This window comes from Ascaphus truei, chromosome 7, assembly GCF_040206685.1.
Source record: "Ascaphus truei isolate aAscTru1 chromosome 7, aAscTru1.hap1, whole genome shotgun sequence".
Lineage (NCBI taxonomy): Eukaryota > Metazoa > Chordata > Amphibia > Anura > Ascaphidae > Ascaphus > Ascaphus truei.
Window position 1 is genome coordinate 19,722,028 of NC_134489.1, and position 23,065 is coordinate 19,745,092.

The 23,065-nt window shown below is 45.3% G+C and overlaps 1 protein-coding gene and 1 long non-coding RNA gene across 6 annotated transcripts in view; one reads left to right on the forward strand and one right to left on the reverse strand.

The window, feature by feature from the left end:
• ERBB4 (erb-b2 receptor tyrosine kinase 4) overlaps positions 1 to 23,065 on the reverse strand; it is a 701,260-nt gene that overhangs the window by 285,148 nt on the left and 393,047 nt on the right. The gene's annotated exons all lie outside the window — the stretch shown is intronic.
• LOC142498783 (uncharacterized) lies at positions 5,700 to 22,520 on the forward strand. Its single transcript, XR_012802551.1, has 3 exons — positions 5,700 to 6,213; positions 19,905 to 19,948; positions 22,328 to 22,520. It is a non-coding gene; the product is annotated as an uncharacterized LOC142498783 (long non-coding RNA).

Sequence of the window (23,065 nt, forward strand, 5' to 3'; positions counted from 1 at the left end):
AAGAGTTCATAGCCCTTTATTAGATAGTTTTTAAAAGGATTGTTACTATACAAACACGTATCGCAGCAAAAGTGAAAATAGCATAGGGGAAAAAGCCCATTGAAAGCACTAAGGCAATGTTTTAGGGTTGCCAGGTGTCCAGTATTACCTGTACTGTCCTGTATTTTGACATACTGTCCAGTAAAGAATTAGAGGTAATACTGGACATGTATGTGTCTGGTATTACCTCTCTGGACATAGTAACCTGACTGGCTTGGGATTTCCCCGAGTAGGGAGAGAGCAGCAATGTAACTAGGAGCTTGGGCAGCTTCTTCCATCCTGATTGGCTGCATTACCCAGCAGCAGCCAATCAGGAGGAGGTGTCAGGAGCCTGGGGGTGGGGCAAAGGAGAGGAAACAGCATGGAGTGGAGACAGGTGAGAGGGGTGTGTTTGTGTATCTTGAGCGCATCACACCTTTCACCATTGTGTCCAGTATTTTTGGAGATGCCACCTGTTTTGCCCCAGAATTGCACCGTTTTTACCTTGATACACACCACATGCCCCAGAAACTTGATGATCTTTCAAAACCCTTTTGTGTAGAACAACATTTCCAAGCGTATCTTTGTAAATAAAATAAACAAGCAGTGGTGCCCAACATCCCGACACATTCATATTGTGACCGTCCGGGAAGTGGTCTTGCTACTTGACCTTCATTAATTTTTTGACTACTTCAGTGAAAATGATGCGTGCACTAATATCAATTGATTGTGTGCTAACATAATTAACAGCAATTTGCAAAAATGAAAATCCATAAACCTAAAGGATTTTCTCTCAGCTCATAAGAGTCGGGATGTGTGAGGGGGGTGGCGGGGTGACACGGTAACTTTATAACACTCAGAGGTCATTTAGAAGTTATTTCATGCTACACAACTTAAACTAAAACTAAAAGTGAGTTTTACTAATAACTTCTTCTCTTTCCTCATTGAAATATCTACTTTTGATTAAGGCCACCCTTCTACATCCTAATTAAAGTATGGTTGCTGCTGTGACACCAATTTCTCTTGACCTCGGAGCCTGTGAAGTTGCTCCCCTAACCCCCACCACAACGTCCCGCAAGTAAAGCACACACACAAAGGTTTGGAAGTACAATGGGCGTGGCTTTTATTTAAATACAGCCGAAGGGGGGTGCTAACCCTGCGAGAGTGTTTCACAGAGGGCCCCCGAGAGGAGGGGGGAGCCAAGACAAGTATCCCAGGGGGGCCTAGCGTTGGAAGTTGTTCCCGGCAAGAGGGCCAGCTTCCGGTCCTCTCATTGCCTCCCATCTCCTTGCCGCCGAGCCTCTGACGCCAGGCCTCTCTCTTACTTCGGCGTGTGGCGGAATCTGGGCCCAGGCATGGGACAGTGTCATTGAGGAAGGCCTGAAGCTGGGGAGAGCCAGGGGCCCAGCAGCAAGAGAGAGGACTGGCAGCTGGGCAAAGAAGTTGGGCCTGGCAAGCGGTCGGGCACAACTGCTTTGTCTGACCGCCGGGCCCTGGCTCTCCCCAGCTTCGGGCCTCCCTCACTGTCCTGCGCAGGGCTTTTGACACCGGCGCTCACCAGCATGAGAGTGAGGCCCACACCGCTGGGGCACCACAGGCCTGAGACCATCCCCAAGGTAGGTAAGTTTGTATTTTGTATGTATTTGGGGTGGGGGTGTTTTTTTTGTGTATGTATTTGGGAGGTGGGGGGTTTGCATGTATTTGGTTGTTGTTGGGGGGAGATGCAGGTTTGTATGTATTTGAAGGGGTGTGTGGGGGTGTTTGTATGTATTTTGGGGGTGTTTTTTTATGTATCTGGGGGCTGGGGGGTTTTGTATTGGGGGTTTGTATGTATTTTGTGGAGAGGTATATATTGTGGGGAGGATTGTGTGTGTGAGGAGGGAGGTTTGAGGGAGCAGGATTGAGTGAGAGTGGGGTAATTGATGGAGGGGGACAGAGTGAGAGGGGATAGGGGTGAGGGGGAAGTGAGTGAGGAAGAGAGGGAGGAGTGAGTGAGGAAGAGAGGTGGGTAAGAGTGAGACGGGGGAGAGAAATACATGGGAAGAAGGGGAAATAGAGGAGGGGGCTTACGAGGTGTGAAATGGGCTCGCAAGACCACCGACATAGGGTGGGGGGGGGGGGGGGGCGTTCATAACTCTAGTACTGGGCCCTGGGAAATCTGTCGGCGGGCTTGGTTCCACCAAAAGGTAAGGCCAATGACGCTTAAATCATGGCCCGTAAGCTGGGACAGTCCCAAGTCCCAGCCGTACCACTGACCCCATGTCAGCCGCCAGATGGGCTCCAGGTACTCAAAACACAATGAGCCCGGCCCACACAGAAATCAGACCGTGATAATATTAACTCTGCCATTTTAAAATACAAATAAAAACATTATTTTTTTTTTAAAGGGGCCGGCATACCTCAGAAATCCTCAACATTTCAGGGTACAACAACCCTTTGTCAAGAGGACTTCCTGTACTGTTTCAATATAAACTTTGGCAAACTGTATATTGAGTGCACACTTTGCTTTGGACTGACCTTTCCCCTTGTTTTTCTTTTTGCTCATTGACAGCAGAGGTGGCTGAGTGTGCGGCCTGGTTCCCCCTGCACCATTGATAACATATCGATTGATCCTTGTGTATCGCCGAGCCTTTGACTTCTATGGTGGCCAAAGCTTTGTGCTACATTCAGTTTGCCCCCACTCCGGGTTTGACCCAGAGACGGGTTTCGGCCGCGTATCTCCGGGCTGCGGGTTTATCTGCAAAATCTCTGGGAGGGGGCGGCATCTCCCCCTGCAAATTCAACCTGGTGGTGCGACGCCAAATGGTGCCGCATTGCCCTGATAATGGGATGCAGGGATGCAGCAACAATGGGATGCATACGTTGCGGCGCCGCACTGCGGTTCGTTGCGATGACAAAGGGGCGTCACGTGACGCCTTGCCACCATAGCGTGTCCAGTTGTCATGGCAACTTGACGCCGCATGACGCCGTGGTAATGCGCGCCCTTTGGCGTTCCGGAGCCATGCTTACTGCACCTTGCAGGGTGGGATGGTGCTGGGAAGTAAGAGAAACACATTTATCAATAAATGTTAAAAAATGTTATTGCAAAAAAGTCCCCGGGTTAGCTTCCAATAGAAGGTGGCCAACCTGGCTACAGTGCTGATATCTCTGGCAGCAAAGGGGTTAAAATCCAAGAGCAGTAGAGTCAGCCTTAAAAACTGCAATCAAAGGTAGCTGGAGGGAGGGGTTAATAGATGTTTGCTTGTTATAAAGAAGCCTGGTAATGTTCGGAGTAGAACTTTTTGTTTGGAAGGAGCATTTTCAGGTCAGTTAGTTTTCTCCCGAAGGCCCCTGACGACAGGACAATGCAAAATCTAATGGATTGAAGTGCTGCAAACAAGAAGACGCGAGGGACCCTCAGGAGAGCGGCTGCCACAATGCCACGCGTAAAATATTAAACGTTTAAAGCTATAAAAAAAAAAAAAAAAGGGGCCAATGTGGAGGGTACGGAGAGCCCCTATTCCCAGCTGTCAGGGGAAGCAGGCAGGCTGTGCAGAAACAGCAACCACATGCTGTCTGCAGGGAGCGTGAGGAGGTCCGTAAGCTGTGTACCAAAGCACTTTGCTAGAGTATCCTCTACGCCCAGCTGATCTGCACAGATAGACATGACACGCAAAGAACTTCTAGCTGCTCCCGAATCACAGAGGGATCCCGGGTCAAGCAGGCTATTTGCTTTCTCTCCTGGGTGTGGCCGGGATGAGGTCCACCTTCCAAGACGGACAATGTCAGAGCAAAGGGTGTGAAGGAGTATCGGGGGGCACATGGTGCAGCGATAGAAGAGTCGCAGTGGTAGACGGTGACAACTGCTGTGAGGAGAGGGACAGAAGGACGGGGGTGGTAGTTACAGGTCAAGTCACACAGAGAGGAAACAGGGGACATGAAATGCAAGGAGGGGAACACGGGACAGTTACAGAGAACAAGGGCAGTTACCGCCCTGGACAGACAGGTGCATTGCCGTCACATAGGATATGCAGAGCTGGGGAGTTTATTTCTAGTAATTAAATGCAGAAAGAGGTTTTAGCTGCTTCTTTTTTTTTTTAGTTAAAATTAATTAATTCTCGTGTAAATATTTAATGTATTTACCATCCAAAGATCAGAAGCAATAATCAAGGCATCTCCTTCCCTACGTCAAGCACAAAGCAGACATCACATAACCCCAGAAAACTACTAAAAGGAATTTACAGTGCTCCCTTACCAGCCAATATCCCATATACACAGCAAGTGAAGTGCCTTAAAAAAAAGTAGTGGTACTGTGCCCTACTTCAAGAAATTCAACCCGTGTTAAATAATATTAATGGGCTAGTTAAATCATTTTGGACAGGCAATGGCCTTATACTGTATATCAGGGGTAGCCAACTCCAGTCCTCAACGGCTACCAACAGGTTAGGTTTTCAGGATATCCCTGCTTCAGCACAGGTGGCTCAATCAATGGCTTAGTCTTTGACTGAGCTACCTTTGCTGAAGCAGAGATATTCTGAAAACCTGACCTGTTGGTAGCTTTAGAGGTCTGCAGTTAGCTACCCCTGCTGTATATAAAAGTGTTTGTCTGTGCGTGCATATACACTGCATCTATCTCTGCACTGTCTCTGACTGCATTGATTTATCTGTCAGTGTTTGTTTGTGAGCTGCGACTGAACTCCATGTTTTTCAGCTCCATTGTCATCCCTACCCACAGAAAGTCTTCAAATCAAGTCCCCCCCAAACCAGACTGCAAATGAATGCTGAGTGTGATTCGTGCACATCCTTAGCTGAGCAGAGCCAAGCGCTTTGCATTCAACAGAGACTAGGCAGGAGGCTGCCAACGTGTCGCTGAATCCCAGGGAGACGCCTGGACATGCACTCGGCTTCCTGCAGCTCTGCCGCTTTATGAAGCTGGAAAAGGGCAGAGATTATCAGGAAAAGGGACAGCCAAATTCAGGGAGCATAGGAGAGAGATTGAGGACAGGGACTGTAGCAGAAAAGGGACTGTCATAATGACTGAGAAGGAACAGAGGGGGCAGAGAAATGTTACGCGGATCTCTTGTGCATAGAGTGTAACGCTTGGTGATATATCACGTTACAATATTGTGCTGGGCAATTTCCCCCTGTGATGGACACTACAACTACTCCCTATTATCGTGCCCCTGTTATTACTATAAATCCTATAATATCTGCCTATAACTCCTCCCCTAACTGCTCCTATAACTCCTCCCCTAACTGATCCTATAACTCCTCCCTTAACAGCTTCTACAACCGCTCCCTATAACTCCTCTCCTAACTGCTCCTATAACCTCTCCATATAACTCTCCCCTAACTGCTCCTATAACTCCTCCCCTAACTGCTCCTATAACTCCTCCCCTAACTGATCCTATAACTCCTCCCTTAACAGCTTCTACAACCGCTCCCTATAACTCCTCTCCTAACTGCTCCTATAACCTCTCCATATAACTCTCCCCTAACTGCTCCTATAATTCCTCCACTAACTGCTCCTATAACTCCTCATATAACTCCTCCCCTAACTGATCCTATAACTCCTCCCCTAACTGATCCTATAACTGCTCCCTTAACTGCTTCTATACCCGCTCCCTATAACTCGTCTTTGAACGGCTCCTATAACCAATCCCTATAACTCCTCCCCTAACTGCTTCTATAACTCCTCCCCTAACTCCTCCCCTAACTCCTTCTTTTACCTCTCCTTATAATTCTTCTCCTAACTGCTCCTATAACTCCTCCCCTAACTGCTCCTATAACTCCTCCCCTAACTGCTCCTATAACCCACCTACTTACTACACTAATATCCATTCCCCAAATTGCTCACAAGAGGAGCAACACAGAAGTAACAAACATTTACCCGTTGACACAAAGGGACACAACATGAACAGCTTTATGTTAAAAAGTCCATATCCCCTATTGTGTGTGGCCCAATTCTCTTCAACCAGTGAGACCTGCTAGATATTCCTGGCCTATACCAACTACACTTTAACAAGGAGATGTAGAAGAGAAGCAACGCACAGCAAAAATGAGGGAGTAGGGTCCAAATGATGCAATAAGGATTTAATGGCAAGACATATGCACATATGCATCCTACGCGTTTCGTACCGAAGTACTCTATCAAGGAGTGCTTTTCTCCTGGATTCTGCTTCAGCAGTTGCACGCATTCGTTTCCAGCATCAGGAAGTGGGTGATTATCAAGTTTATTTTCACTAGAGACTGTGAGCACCTACTTTATTTGTTCCTTATTGAAGTGGGCCACTCCCACTGAAACAGGGGGGTTGTGATTATAGCACTTACTCCTGTTTTCAGGGAGTACCTGTCAATTGAATACCTTCATGAACATGAACTTACAATCATCTTTCATATGGTGATGTTACCTTTTCCACCCACTGTTCTACTGCATACTGGATTATATGTTACTAGCTTATGTGCCCCCCCCTCCCCGCTGGCAGCACATCTCCCCGCGCTGCTGTGGCCCCCCTGTTGGTACATCTCCCCTTGCTGGCGGCATACTTTCACCCCACCCCCCCCGTTGGTACATCTCTCCCCGCTGCCGGCACATATCCCCCCACCCCACTTTAAGTATTTCGTTAATTTTCGGGGAACCTCTATCTGGATGACATGTTCGACAGGAGTAAAGCACAAAATAGACGTGTAAAGCAGTAGGGGTAATAAACAATAACCAACTCATACTTTTGAATAAACATTGTGTAAATATTTTGTAATGATTTTGGTTTAAACATCACCCCCCTGTATCTCAAATCACCCCCCCCCCTGCATCTCACATCACCCCCCACGGATCGATGTCTCTCTCTCTCCCCCTCATCTCCCTTTCTCCTCCTCCTCCTCTCTCTCACACAATCACGTCACACACAATCACGTCACACACAAAATCACATGTCACACACACAATCACAAGTCACACACGTCACACACACACAATCACAAGTCACACACGTCACACACACACAATCACAAGTCACACATGTCACACACACACAATCACAAGTCACACACACAATCACGCCACACACAATCAGATGTCACACACTGTCACATGTCACACACTGTCACACACACATACACACTCTCACAACACACACTGTCTGTAACACACTGTCTGATACACACACACACTGCCACACAGTGACACACACACACAGTCACACACTGTCACGTCACACACACACTGTCACAAACACACACTGTCACAAAAACACACTGTCGCACACTGTCTGATACACACACGCAGTCACATACACACACAGTCACACACAGTGACACACACACTGTCACACACACACAATCACATGTCACACACTGTCACATGTCACACACACACTCTGTCACACACACGTCACACACTGTCTGATACACAAACATACACAGTCACACACACACACAGTATCACACACACAGACACACACACACACACACACACACACACACACACACAGTCACACACTGTCACACAATCACATGGTCACACAATCACATGTCACACACACACAGACACACACTGACACACACTGTCACACAGTGACACACACACACACACTGTCACACACACACACATAAAGAACGTTTACAGAAGCAGCCTCTCCCCCCTCCCATAGCTCACATGCAAAGATTACAGAAGCAGCAGCTCTCCGCTGACACCACGGATCCCCCTCTTCTCCTCCCCCCCCCCCCCCTCCTCCCCTCGTACCTCACAGGCCAAGATCTCCCATACCTCAGGCAGCGAGGACTGTAGCGCGCTCCTAGGAGAGGGGAGGGAGAAGAGGAGGAGGAGGAGGGGGGCAAGGGAGAGCCAGGCAGCAGTGAGTGTGGGCGGCCAGGCGGAACCCCTGGGACTGCTCCACGGAGCCCCGGCTGAGAATCACTGACACACACAAAGTCCCATCCAGGCAAGGACACGCCCCCTCCCTTAGTCGCCATGCCCCCCCCCGCCCCCTGCTTTTACTGCTGTCCAGCCGAGTGAAACTTAGAATGGCCATAACTTGGGAGGTGAGTGACATTGGAAGCTCAAAATAGTTGCGTTGACCTACAAATCCGCCGCAGAATGTACAGTGAAAGTTTTGTGGTGCTGCGTGGTGCCGTTTGTGAGATTTCGATGCTTCTGACATACAAACGAACGGAAAACGGAATTCAACTTAGAATTATAGTATAGATTGCTACTTTAAAAAAGGTCCTGTATTAGAGTGCCCTTACCACTTCCCATATTCTTTAACAAGGGCCTACACCATTCCAGTAATGGCATTGACCTTATTGGTCCTGCCGTCTGCTTTTCTCTCTGACTCTGCCCCCCCGGAAGCCGCTGGATGCACAAACTATGCATGAAATTGCACCGAGTGAGGGAAATATAAGTGGTGTTGTGATTACAAGGGCTCTGACCTTTAATGTCAGGAATCTCTAAATTGTTATAAATTACACATAGCCGTAGGGGCTGCATCTAGTTGGGGGATCTCAACCTTCACTTGTTGCGGGTGGCGTCTGCAACGCTCTGCATGGGCGGGGTGGCTGATCATGCCAAGGTGAGCATTGCCCCGCACAAGAATGCATTAGCAGATCACTGCTCCTCTTCCCTGACTCCTCACATGAGCAATGCAGAGTGCGCAGTAACAATGGCAAATGTGATTCAGTTTGGGAGCAGTGCGCCATGTTGTCAAAGTGCCATGGAACTCTAGGGTCGACAAGGAGCTGACCAAAGGAGAACATTTCGCCAATGAAGACCCAAACACTTTATTTCCCCATATTTTACATTGAATAATTCAATAGGATTATGAATAATATATAATGTAGAAAGCTGTTAATTTATATTAAAAATATAAGCCTTACCGAAGCAATAGTATTTTTAGGTTCATGGGATAATTGGCCTGGGGCTCCACTGAGTCACAAATCGCAGTGCATTCTTCCGCAGTTCTTAAAGATAGAAAGCCATTGGTGGGGCTTGTAAATAAACCAGTGGTTGTACCGCAGTGCACAGCCCACAATGTGCTACTATGCCTTGGTTAATGGGGGCTTAATAAGGAGATTGATGAGTTGCCCTGAGACAGGGTTCGCACACAAGACAAGACAGCTATGTCCTCCGTTCCAAAGATGCTGTATTGTAAGGAAACTCTTTCAAGCATCCACATCAAGAACTTCGGTGTGAATGTCTGTTCCCAAGTTACCACCCCTTCTATTTTCTCCTGAGCACGTTAAAGCATCTGAGAGCGCAGGTCCTGTACTACATGCCTGTAGGGATCAGAGGAAAACCATTTATCCAACAATCACTCCCTGAGCCCTCTGAACTCCGTTCAAGAGCATTGCTTCTCTTTTATGGAGCATGGGAGGGAAGAAGAAAGAAGAGGAAACAGAAAAGATAGAGAGGGATAGAGAAAGAGAGGGAGTGTTGGAGAGAGAGAGAAAGAGAGGGAGTGTTGGAGAGAGGAAGAGAGAGACAGAGAGAGAGAGAGAGACAGAGACAGAGAGAGAGAAAGAGAGAGAAAAAGAGATAGAGAGAGAAAAAGAGTGAAAGAGAGAGAGAGAGAGAGAGAGAGAGAGAGAGAGAGAGAGAGAGAGAGAGAGAGAGAGAGAGAGAGAGAGAGAGAGAGAGAGAGAGAGAGAGAGAGAGAGAGAGAGAGAAACTGAATTGTACATGGCACAGGTCTCAGCATCCTGCCACTCAAACACTTCACCCAAGGACATGAACCAGGCAACATTTGACTTTTATTTCAGCTACAAAAAAATGGCAAGCTTGTCAGGGTTCGAAAGCATTTCGCAAAGCATTACGGCAATCTGTATTGCAATTTTCCTTAATGTGCCGTATTTCGCTCACTCTGGCGATATATTGCTGAAAGCTTCCGGAATGGCAAAATGTGATACGATTTTGTGACATTATTAGCCCATTGAGGCTTTTTGAAACATTTCACAAGGAAGTGAAATTGGGAGAGGGGGAACACGAAATGTATTGACTCAAACTGCATTTGGCAAAGTTTTGCACTGTAACCCCATTCCTCAGCTGGTTTACCTCTAGGGGTCACTTGTGTGCATCAATTGGGCTGTAATTTTAGCATAATAACAGAAAAGTGGCATTTTGCTAGAACGTACCAGACACAATAGGCAGCCGCCATTTTTAGTCCCAATTTGCAGTCTGGTGTTGCATAAAAATTTTACTGTACTGAACAACTGCCCCTACAAAATGACATGAGAGGGCACTTTAAATGTCAACATGGGCGCCTCTCTCCCCCTTCTAACTTTCCATCTCTCTCACACACGCACCATTAGCCTCCGAATGTCAGTGTACCCCAGGGGGTAGAGAAGGCTCAGGTAGCAGGTATTTTATGCACCTGCTCATGTTCTGCAATAAAGGATAACATGAGAGCTGTGAACCCAACAGAACCCCGCTAGTTAAAGAGAGACTTCTAAACTCTGATTTCCCTATTGGTGATGTGTAGGTTTGTTGGTGAAGCGCCACCAGTGTGCGCTGTGCTTTATAGAATAGTAATATACAGACAGTACAGGGCGATGATATATCATGCTTCAGAAGTGCGTTAAACAGGAAGTTGAACTATGGGAATTTGGGAGCCTCTGCCCTGCAAAGCTTACCATCTATATGACGAAATTGCAGTTGCTAAAGGTTTGGGTCTGGAGGTATCAATAGGAGGAGGGGGCAAGAGGCATCTGTCCTTGATATCTCTATGTATTCTTGAGGTCATTACAAATGGTTAAAATAGGTACAGTACTGTATGTGTTCCCCCTGATGTCTATATAGGTGGTTATTACAAGCTCATGTCGCTTATATCTCCATAGTTGGTTATTACAAGCACATGTCCCTTATATTTCTAAAGGTGGTTATTATAAGCTCATGCCCCTTATATCTCTCTAGGTGGTTATTACCTGCTCGTGTCCCTTATATCTCTCTAGGTGGTTATTACAAGCACCTGCCCCTTATATCGGTATAGGTGGTTATTGCAAGCACGTCTCTTGAATGGTGGTTATTATATTAAAGTATCACCTATGTCTCTATAAGTAGTTATTATATGTACAGGCTCCTGATGTCTCTATAAGTGATTAACATTAATGCACGCCTTATATCTCTATGGGTGATTATTGCAAGCACGTCGCTTACATCTCTGGTGGTTATATTAAAATATTCATTATGTCTCTATGTAAAGTAGTTATTGTATGTACGATTATATGTACGTGTGCCTGATGTCTCTAAAAGTGATTATTGTATGAATGCACTCCACGTGTCTCTATAGGTGGTTATTACAGATATTTCTGCAGAGAGAACTCTGGGCCATATATCTCATGACAAGGTACCAGAGTTTTCTTTTAGAGAATTAAATCTGTCACTTGTAAATTGACTTCGACTGCTGTGTTTTGTGAAACGTGTTCCTGTAAAGATCTAAACAAACCTTTTCCTGAGACGTGTCTGATACGAAGCTGTGAATCACAAGACGCTGACTGGGTGAGTGCTACCGATCTGTACTCGGAGCGCTGGAAACATTTAGCATAATAAGCTATCAGCAAGAACTAGCATCCGGCTGTTTGGAAACAAGCTCGTGTTTACATCCATGGCTGAAAACAAAAGCAGAGAACACGTAATGATACTGATTGTTAGTCGGGTGTGTAACCGCTTCACTGCCAGCAACACACAAGAAAGATACATGGCTCTAGGACAAATAAACAGAGACATTTTACTTCTAACATATGCATATTAATCACATTATGAGTAGCATCTGTAATAGCCACAGGTGCATAATGCACTGTTTGTTTTGCAAAAGTCTCGTTCAGGTGCAATGTACATACTGTATGTGCAAAGAACAACTTACTGTTAGCCGTTGCTTTATTGCAAATGCTTCTAGGTCAGTCAATGTATAGGGACAACATTTTGGTATACTGTAGTGTCTTTATATATCACTGTTTTTTAACAGGGATGGGGGCTTCCCAGGTTATCCCCAAAGGTTTCCGCGCAATTTTCATGTAATTTAAATATTGTACCGAAAACAGAAAAATTTACAAAGCATCTGATCTCAGACACGCTATTAGAGAGGGTTGGGGTTCCTTACAATGCATCTGATCTCAGGTGCGCTATTAGAGAGGGTTGGGGTTCCTTACAATGCATCTGATCTCAGGTGCGCTATTAGAGAGGGTTGGGGTTCCTTACAATGCATCTGATCTCAGGTGCGCTATTAGAGAGGGTTGGGGTTCCTTACAATGCATCTGATCTCAGGTGCGCTATTAGAGAGGGTCGGGGTTCCTTACAATGCATCTGATCTCAGGTGCGCTATTAGAGAGGGTCGGGGTTCCTTACAATGCATCTGATCTCAGACACGCTATTAGAGAGGGTTGGGGTTCCTTACAATGCATCTGATCTCAGACGTGCTATTAGAGAGGGTTGTGGTTCCTAACCCACACATGGGGCTGATGCTGTGACCAGAGTCTACTTCACCACTGGTGAAAGAAAAGGGGGGGAAACCCTGGGAATTTAAAATGGCCCCCAAGTTTAAATCAAATTCAGACTGTGCAAGAATGGGGGAAAAAATGTGTTCATTGTGGAAAGAACCCAGCCACACGGAGCAGTGTCCCTTCAGGCCTTATTCAGACGATGAGGATGGCCCCTACGTGGCCCCAGAAAAAGGGCAGCAGCCAGAGGACTATTTATTTCAACGAGCCAAGGAACTGCAGCAGCAAGCAGTGCGCTGTGGACCCAAGGAAGGTACAGACGTTTTACTTAGCAAGTGCACATCCAGTATCACTGAGGAGAAAAAATGTGTGCCCAGTACTGCTGATGTTGTAAAATATATCAAAGTAAAGAAGAAATAAAAGTCTACAGAGATGCCTGTGAGAGCTACGAACTCTACAAGCAAAATCTGCCCACCTGTAGGACTACCACAATTTGGGGTTCTAGCAAATACAGTAACACCAGCTGCAATAGCACCACCTGAGGTCAGGAAGACAAATACACCTGATAGCCCCAAAATGGAGGACAAGATGTGGCGTTCCTGTAATGAACCCTACCCCACGGAAGAGTGGCCCTTCCGGTCTGATAAGGAGGAAGACATCTCTTATGGTGAACCTGAACCGAGTCACACTCACAAAACACCCCGAGAATGGTTGGGATGCCTGAACTCGGTACGTACCGAAAACACCGCTCTCTATGATGACGAATGTGATCGGCAGGAGCAAGAGCGGGAGCAGCAGATCTCTGAATATTTAAGCCACCTAACGCAACTGCAAGGAAAACATGGCGGATATAGTGAAGCTGCTGAAGTTTCAAATAAAGACAGAGACCCCAGTATCCCTGATGGGACGGAGTCATCCAAAACAAAAAGGCGGAAAAAGAAAAACGGGTCTTCACTTACCGTGGGAGGAACAGACACGTCCGCGGATCCCGCTGAGAAAAAGGGGGTCAGAGAGAAAATGGAGAATTCGTCCCGTGGATGACAGAATATCCAGAGGGCCCAAGGCAGAAGTCGTGTACTCCAGAGAAGTGTCTGTCCGGTGCTAATAGTGAGAAACCCTCAACCAACCATACCAGGAAAGCAGAACCGGAACCAACGAGTGACGATCCCTTGACCAGCCCTGAAGATGCCCTGAAAATTGCCAGGCATGACTGTGATCTGCTCCGGCAACAATTGAAACTAGAGTGGGAAGATAATGCTGAACTACAGAAGACTGTGCTCGCAATGTACTCTGAATCCGCGACCGACTTGGAGGATCTAAGGACAGATCTAGATACAGCAATTGTTACTATTACCGCCATGGATAAAAATCAGAGCCAATCTGATAGAATGATTGCTAATCTGAAGCAGAAGTATGAGGAAGCACTGAAAGAGATTACAGTCTTTCAGCAAGAGGTTTGCAAGTGCCATCTAGAGGTGGAAGTCTCTCAGAATGAGGTTCACACTCTCCGCATAGAACTGAATGCCTCACACCAGGACGTCAACAGTGTCCGGAAAGAGGTGGACACATCCCAGAAGGAGGTTCATACTCTCCGCATAGCACTGGATGCCTCACACCAGGAGGTCAACAGTGTCCGGACAGAGGTGGACATATCCCAGAAGGAGGTTCATTCTCTCCGCATAGCACTGGATGCCTAGCACCAAGAGATCAGCAGTTGCCGCACAGAACTGGAAGTCTCTAAAAAGGAACTTCACAGTCTCGCTGAGGAGCTGGACATCTCTCAAAAAACTATCCTCAGTCTTAATATGGATCTCAAAGTCTCTCAGAAGAAGCTTTAGACCCTCAACCTAGAGATGGAAGTCACACGCCAGGAGATTGAGAGTCTCAAAGCAGAAGTGCGTAAATGGAAGGAAGACTACAAGGAGGCCCTGAATATTACAGAGACTGCAAAAAGAGAAAATGTAAGACTGAAAGAAGAAAATTCTGATTTGACAGACCACGTCAATGAAAAGAATGAAAAGCTGCACGAGCTTGAAAAAATAAGGAAACTTTTGGAAAGTGCAGAAAGACAGTTTCAAGAGCGGAAAACTCAAAGGTTCTACTTACAGTTCTACTTACTTGAGTGCTATAGAGGCTTATCATGCCCATATTATTATATGGTTATGATGTACCACTATACTACTCAATGGGTACAGGGTGGGTATTTAGGTGGTTAGGCCTTCCGGGTGGGTAGCAGGGCAGGGTGGGTTAGCCCCTTAATTACTATAGCGGTTATTAACCGCTAAGGTTTTTAAGACGTTAGGGGCCATTATAATGTCTTTATTATGTATGTATGCTTTGTAGCAACGGAGGACAGAGGGACCTGCTGTATCGTGAGAAGGACGGGCAGCATATTGCTGTGGTAAGTAGAACTGTATTTATTTACTTTATTTATGCTGGCTAATGTTGTGTTTAATAATGGGCAAATAATCTACTATCCATATCTGGATAATAGTTATTTTGCCCATTACTGTACTGTATATGGCGGAGGGGGGGGGGGGGATTGATTGAAATGTAGGCCATGTTTATCTGTTAACATACAGGGTTGGTACTTTAGATCTGCGGGGACCTATGGAGACTAACTGAGGACCCCCCGGACGCCCATGGGTACCACCTGCGGACCTGCGGGGAAGAACTGGGGTGGTGGGGGCCCCACGAACCCGCAGGGACCACTCAAGGGCCCTCAGACCACTGTGGGAACCACGATGGCCTCAGACACCTGTTGGGTTGACCCAGGGACCCCCAGACACTCGCGGACCCACCCATGGACCCCATTTTAGCCCACGGTGTCCCGCGGCGACTACCTGGAGGCCCCTGGTGCCTGGCGGGAACCACCCGGAGACCCCCAGACCCTGGGGTACTGGTGCACTATGGGGCCTGCGGACACCGTCGGGACCACCAGGGACTACCGTAGGTCGGGGGAATGAATCCTGCATGTTAAAAAATAAATAATGGTTTTACATTATGGGGGGCACGGAGGGGGGGTGTATTGATGTATATTAAATATTGCAATTTTATTGTGGCCTAGGAGGTGGGTTTTGGGGGCTGGTGTGTGTATTGTTTTTATTGTGTGTAGCAGGGGTGGGGGAAGGGGGTTTTAATACCAAGGATGGGTGTTTAGACCTTGCGAGTGGGTAGCGGTAGGGTTAACCCCTTCATTACCTTAAACACCCCCTTCACCCACCCCCGCTACCCACAATAAGCCTGGCATGGGTGGTTAACCCCTTCATTGCCTTAGCCACGAAGGTAATGAAGTGACTGTAAATGCATTTTTCCTGCATCGGATGCATGCCGGGGGGCTCCGGTGCTGGTATTAATGTGTATCAGCTCCGGAGACCCCGGCATCAATCATATGCAGGAAAAAGGCCAACATTTTTCTAAGTCCCCACTTATCGCCGCTCATCGATGCATCTCCCCACCAATCTGCCAACTTTTTGCGGCGTTTGGATTTGAGGAGAAAATCGCCATTTTAGGGCGGCGATAGACGTCTCGCGGCTACTAGAATCGCACGTGTTTATGATCATTCCCAAAATTGTCGATAAGTGGCTTATTGCCGCTCAGTCGGCGATTTGATTTTGTTCAAAAGATTTTTCGGCGATACAGGCCGTTATCGGCCACTTATCGAGGCTTACTGAATATGAGTAGGCATTTTGGCCGATAAGTGGTCGATAAGTGCCTTATCGACGCTTACTGAATGAGGCCCCAAAAGACTTGTAAAGCACAAGCATATCTATGAGTGTCGCCATTGAAAAACACCATATAAATGCAATATATTAAAATTACATTGCTATTATAAGAGCCACTGACCTTTAAAAAAACTGAAATGTTTGAAAACTCAATGCAAATGTACCTTCCCCATGAACAGTGGATGAATGGAACATTCTAAAGAGCTAACAGTGCCTGCCTATCCATGAGAATAAAAAACAGTGGGAGGAGCGCACAAACCAAATGGAGCAGGAAGGACCCAGAGTACAAAAAATGAATAAAAGGGCACTTTAATGTGTCATGAGACCCATCCAACGCGTTTCGAACGTCACAGCGTTCTTTATCAAGGATATATTTTTTTGTACTCTGGGTCCTTCCTGCTCCATTTGGTTTGTGCGCTCCTCCCACTTGATAAAGAACGCTGTGACGTTCGAAACGCGTTGGATGGGTCTCATGGCACATTAAAGTGCCCTTTTATTCATTTTTTTGTACTCTGGGTCCTTCCTGCTCCATTTGGTTTGTGCACTCCTCCCACTGTTTTTTACTTCTGCAATCATCACTGGAAGCTGCACAGCCTGTCAGCCACACCAAGGATATGTGAGTACTTGCATCTACTGAGGGGAACCTGCCAATGAGACTGATTGTGGGTGGCTTGTACTACCTACCACCGGTCTTCAGGAGGATAGTACCCATTCTGGTTATTATATATCTCACGATCAATATTGGTTATTACGAATACCTTTGTAAGGTGGTTTTGGCATCATTATACCTTATTGTCCTGGCATTGGAGCGCTTTTGCCAATTTATCCATCTATCCATGAGAATAGTCTGAGCCAATCAGAGTGCACCCTGTAAGCTGTGCTCTAGCCCACTGTTGTATTAAAGTAAGATGGTCAGCGTCCCCAATCTGATTTACAATACGTGATAACAGAGCTGGGGCAGTTTTCGCTGTTGGATTCATGTCCTTCAATATTTAACTTCACTTCTTTTTGTTCTTCCATCTAGAGTCGAACAATACGTTAATTACCCGGTGAAGTGTTATAATTACTCTAACGGCTCTGCTCTTGCTTATAATTACTGAACCAACACTTTCTTTCTCATATGCGCCAATCTATACCTATTATACTGTCACCATGAAGACACATTAACATTATAATACTGTATAATTAACTGATGAGCAATTAAATTATTCCACCACTCTTGCTTCTCTTTGCAAGGAGCAGCTTCCAGGCTCGGTTATCTCTCACTCTCCTCTGCGATTTCCTTTTAAAGCGCCCTTTTCCTCCCTTTAAAACAAGAAGCTTCATTTAATCTTTCCTTTGTAAATGAACTGTGCTGTGTTTAAGTGTTTTCCAGTTATTTATCGGGACTTCTCAGTCTTTACTTGCCAGCTCTTTACACGCAAATGTACCATGAGCTGTAGCACAGAGCCTCTCTCCTGTATGTAGCTGTTAATCCCTTGGATAAAGCAGCCGTGCTGACCCCGATTTACCTATGCGTTGATAATTGGCAGATACGGCTTCAAGTGTCACTATATCTAGATCGTAAGGAAGAAGGGAGGAGTTTATATGATATCTTTATTTGACCAACAAGTAGTTGATGCGGAATGGGACATTTGAGTGTGGCCATTTCGCCGTGACCAAATGACGGCCAGCGTTTGGTCGCAGACTGACGCTCCACCACAGCCGATCTGCCACTGTGTTTTTAGTACTTAGGGAGTTCACTTTAGGGGTTTCAGTGGTTAGGGTAAGGGTTTAGGGTAAGAGGTTAAGGTTTTTAAAGTAGTGGTAGCGTTAGTATTAGTTTTTTTAGGGTAAGGGTTAAGGTTAGTAACTTACCTTGCCGGTGAAGCGGCCAGTGCCCGAGTGTCCCGGCGGCGGAGTGAGTCACAGCAAAGCACCGGTGGTTATTTGGTCACGGTGAAATGTTCTACACAGTGCAACCATGTTACAGGCTTTGGAACCTCTCAGGGTCCTTACCCTTGTAACATATCAACTACTTATTGGTCCAATAAAAGGTTTCCTACTACATACCACATCTCCCTCCTTTGATACTACATGGAAGAAAGGACCAACACGGCGACCCACCCTTCTTTGCCTATATATAGGTCCAAACTTGTTCAAATGTATTAATCACAACACCTCTAGTGTTAATATGGTGTTAGACATCCTTGTATTTTAAACAGTGATCTCTGGTAGCGGGTCCGGCCCCATTGAGGGGCGGTTCTTGTCCCTGCAGCGCAGGCAGCGGGGACCCAGCCTTAGGCTATCCACAGGGTACACCCAACATCACCCAGGTGTGCTAGCACTAGGTGTTTTGCTATTTAGCAGATGCCCCTGAGACTTTGTATCACAATAGAAACTCTTTGCAGGGTTGTCATGCCGGATACTCCGCATTGAGCAAGTCACAGATCAGTGGAGCCTGCTGCTGACGGCAGACAGGCTGAGTGCTATTGTCATCAGCGCTTTTAAAATGTATCTGTTGTACGTGTAACACTTACCTATTTACTACCAGTACCTTTCATACAATTACTATACTAGGAGTGGTTGTGCGCTCTCTCGTCTTCTCATAAAGAAATAATAGTTACTCGCCTACTTATGAGCAGACAGCGTGCCTGCCGCATGCAGCAGTGAAGAGTTACCAGATCTGGTCTCTGTATTCTAGGGATGAGATGGGTAGGCGATGGAGTTGGTAAATGTCTTGAGCACGCCGGTATGTTGCTGACAAGTTCTTCCTCTGTTCATTAACTTGAGACGTGCCAGGGGATCAGAAAACCTAGTTTCCATGTTATCTAAATGATGGAGACGCTGCCTGCTGTATCCTATCAATGCTTCACAATTGGCTGCAATCTTCTTTGGGCAATTACCCCTGAGTTACATTAGAAGCAAATCGTAATTACAAATAGCAAACCTGCTGTGTGCATTCAGTCTGTACGAGGTGGGATGTGCGTGCTGGCAAAAAGCATGGGGCCGCCCGCTCTCTCTGGTCGTCCAAACCACTCTCCTAGTGCCCCTAAAATGGTCCAGGCCTGAGAAGAATCAGATCCCAGACACCTAAGGACGTACACAAAACGTCCACCTACCACAGTGCTGCTTCTAAGGAGATCCCCCATAAACAAAATATATTGAAGAAACACGGGCATTTAACATCCTTCTCCTTGTTTCTTTCTTGACCTGAATTTTGGGAACAGTATATAGGTGTAGCTAGCTTTAATATATCTTCAGATAACACAACATACCCGGTTATAACGCAGAATATCACACAGGTTCTATAGGATTCAATGGCAGTGATAACGCAGAATATCATAACATATCCCACCATAGCATATGATATATGTGCATATACTGTATGTATAGTAGAGATCAGGCACTCACCGGTCTTAATGAAGATACAAAAAAAGTTCATTACAAAAGCATCAACGTTTGTGTTCAAGCAAAAGCCTTTTTCTTGCTAGAACCGAAATATGGATGCTTTCATAATAAACGTGTTTGTATCTTTATTAAAACCTGTGAGTGCCTAATCTCTACAGTACTACGGTTTGTTAGAGCACCTAGGCAAGTTATTCTTGTTAGTGGAATTGCTGCTGCTCTGTCTGTCTCTCTGTCAACATAATTTATATATAAACTCAAATAAATAATCCATCTTTAAACAAGGAGTCGGTGCCCCCTGTCAGTCAGTATTCTGCACCACACCTCACTGTTTTCTAATCACTGTGTTGTCTTTCTTCTTATAAAAAGGTGCTGGAACTCCTTTTCCCGTGACTTACTCCAGAAAAGTAGCCGTATGTATGATATATAAATATTCATCTATAATCTTTGTAACATCATATATTGTGATACACTGTCCTATGTAATGATCCACCATGCTGTGAAAGGTAGTCAATGAGGTTTATGGACCAATTGTTGCAAATACCTGTTTTACCTAGAGTATAGGCTATATCAGGGGTTGGCAACTCCAGTCCCCAAGGGCCACCAACAAGTCAGGTTGTTAGGTTATCTTCGACTGGGCCACTGATTGAGCCACCTGTGCTGAAGCAGGGATATCTTGACAACCAAACCTATTGGTGGCCCTTGAGAACTGGGGTTGGCCACCCCTGGGCGATATATGTATATATACAGTTAGGTCCGGAAATAATTGGACACTGACACAATTTTCAGAATTTTGGCTCTGTACGCCACCACAATGGATTTGAAATGAAACAACCAAGATGCAATAGAAGTGCAGACTTTCCCCTTTAATTTAAGGGGTTGAACAAAAATATCGTATGAAACGTTTAGGAATTGCAACCATTTTCATACACAGTCCCCTTATTTCAGGGGCTCAAATGTAATTGGACAAATTAACACAATCATAAATAAAATGTTCATTTTTAATACTTTGTCGAGAATCCTTTGCAGGCAATGACTGCTTGAAGTCTGGAACGCATGGATATCACCAAACACTGTGTTTCCTCCTTTATGATGCTTTGCCAGGCCTTTACTGCAGCTGTCTTCAGTTGTTGTTTGTGCGTGTGTCTTTCTGCCTTACGTTTTGTCTTCAGCAAGTGAAATGCATGCTCGATCGGGTTGAGATCAAGTGATTGACTCGGCCATTGCAGAATATTCCACTTCTTCACCTTAAACTCCTGGGTTGCTTTCACAGTATGTTTTGGGTCATTGTCCATCTGTAAAGTGAAGCGCCGTCCAATCAACTTCGCTGAATCTGGCTGAATCTGAGCAGACAATATATCCCTATACACTTCAGACTTCATCCGGCTGCTTCTGTCTTCTGTCACATCATCAATAAACACTAGTGACCTAGTGCCATTGTAAGCCATGCATGCCCATGCCATCACACTGCATCGACCGTGTTTTACAAATTATGTGGTATGCTTCAGATCATGAGCCGTTCCAAGCCTTCGCCATACTTTTTTTTTCTTCCCATCATTCTGGTACAGGTTGATCTTAGTTTCATTTGTCCAAAGAATGCTGTTCCAGAACTGGGCTGGCTTTTTTAGATATTGTTTGGCAAAGTCTAATCTGGCCTTTCCATTCTTGAGGCTTATGAATGGTTTGCACCTTGTGGTGAACCCTCTATATTTGCTCTCGTGAAGGCATCTCTTTATGGTAGACATGGATAATGATATGCCTACCTCCTGGAGAGTGTTCTTCACTTGGCTGGATGTTGTGAAGGGGTTGTTCTTTACCATGGAAAGGATCCTACAATCACCCACCACTGTTGTGTTCCGTGGACGTCCAGGCCTTTTTGTGTTGCAGAGCTTACCAGTGCGTTTTTTTCTCAGAATGTACCACACTGTTGATTTGGCCACTCAATGTTCCTGCTATCTCTGATGGATTTTTTTTTTTTTTTGCAGCCTAAGGGTGCCCTGTTTCACTTGCATTGAGAGCACCTTTGACCGCATGTTGTGGGTTCACAGCAACAGATTCCAAATGCGAATGCCACACCTGGAATCAACTCCAGACCTTTTACCTGCTTAATTGATGACGAATAACGGAGGAATAGCCCACAACTTACCATGAAACAGCTTTTGAGTCAATTGTACAATTACTTTTGGTCCCTTGAAAAAGAGGGGGCTACATATTAAATAGATGTAATTCCTAAACCCTTCCTCCAATTTGGATGTGAATACCCTCAAATTAAAGCGATAGACTGCACTTTAAGCCCATATTCATTATATAAAACTGTAACTTGAATTTATTATGGTACATAGCCGAAATAACACAACTTGTATCAGTGTCCAATTATTTTCAGACCTAACTGTATGTGTATAGCATGTAAAAATATTACTTGTGAGCACGTCTTAGACTGTCTATGTATATGTGTATATATGTGTGTGTATATATATATATATTTATTATATATTAAAAAAAATAAATATATATATATATATATATATATATATATATATATATATATATATATATATATATGCACCAGATTCCCAGCTAGACTTTTTTCTTCCTCAATAAATCCGAATTTTTTTTTTGTTGCATCAATAAGATCTGTGCTGTTTGCTGCACCGATTTGCACTTGAAAGAAATGAGTAGAAGTGAGTCTGTATTCAGTAGCCTATTGTACATTTCTTAATACACATAGAACAGCAATAACACCAGAATGTAGAATGGTAACCCTGGGCCTAAGGTTGTCCCTCTCTCTTTAGATCCCGGCGGTAATTTCAGCTTGCTGACTTGTCTTCCCAATTTTCACATTTGTTTTACTCCGTGGTTGAAGATGAAAACGATATCAATTAATTGCTGTTTGATTACCATGTAATTACTCCATGACTCAGAGTGATTTCAGACAAAGCTCTCACTATCTGTGTCTTAACAGCATGATAAATGTTTGACTAATATTTCAGAAAACTTAGTAAATATGTTGTGATTTGAATGCTGCTTTAATCACATCCTTTCTGCGCTGCTTGAGCTGTGAAATTGTGTTCCAGACTTCACCACATCTGCTCGAGGTTCTTCTGTTTGGTGTGGAGTTGACGTAACTAGCATTAACTCCGTTCCATTATTAGGGTTTCTTATATGGGATGGCAGGGCTCATTTCAAGGGCAAAGACCTAAAAAATAACCAAGTTGGCCCTAGAATAGCTCTATGTTCCCTGCTGGAATGAAATGTTTTTGAAGCCTTTTATCATTCTCCAATTTTCAAATATTCCTAAAAGGTTTTTTTTTTTATATGCCAGTACGAAGAAGAATATTTAAGAATAATTATTCCCAACACATTATTGCATACAGATATAGCAGATGTTATTGCACTCGTGGGCGCATTGCTGCGGGATATAAACAACGCACCAGCAGGAGAAGCGACCACTGGTTTTAATCAGCCGCGTGGGATATAGGAGACAGCGCCAACAGGCTATTTCCCCCATGCTAGCACACCAGCAAGTCCAA